Source organism: Penaeus monodon, chromosome 19, assembly GCF_015228065.2.
Source record: "Penaeus monodon isolate SGIC_2016 chromosome 19, NSTDA_Pmon_1, whole genome shotgun sequence".
In the NCBI taxonomy this organism is placed as follows: domain Eukaryota; kingdom Metazoa; phylum Arthropoda; class Malacostraca; order Decapoda; family Penaeidae; genus Penaeus; species Penaeus monodon.
The window spans coordinates 3,072,060-3,072,382 of record NC_051404.1 but is presented as its reverse complement, the minus strand read 5'-3'; positions in this window follow the sequence as shown (position 1 = coordinate 3,072,382).

Sequence of the window (323 nt, the reverse complement as noted above, 5' to 3'; positions counted from 1 at the left end):
CAGACCGACAGACGCGCTGACACCCCTCGGTCCTCCTCGCCGATCACTCGTCAGCGGTGTCAGCCCCGGCGCGGCCCGATCATCCCCGGGGACGCATTTGGCTGCCGCGCCTCGTCCTGCCCGCCCCGCCGCCCGCCTTGAAAGGACCCCGAGATCCCATCCAGAAAACGCATCGCCGTGAAGGATACGCGCTCAGAATCGCTCTAAAAAGTTGTTTATCAATATTTTTTTTCCCCCTCGAGGCTAAGACTTCACCGGGTAAGCGAAATCTCTCCACGAAGGCAATGTTTCGCGGACTTTTTGGACGCGGCCCTGTGCGTGAC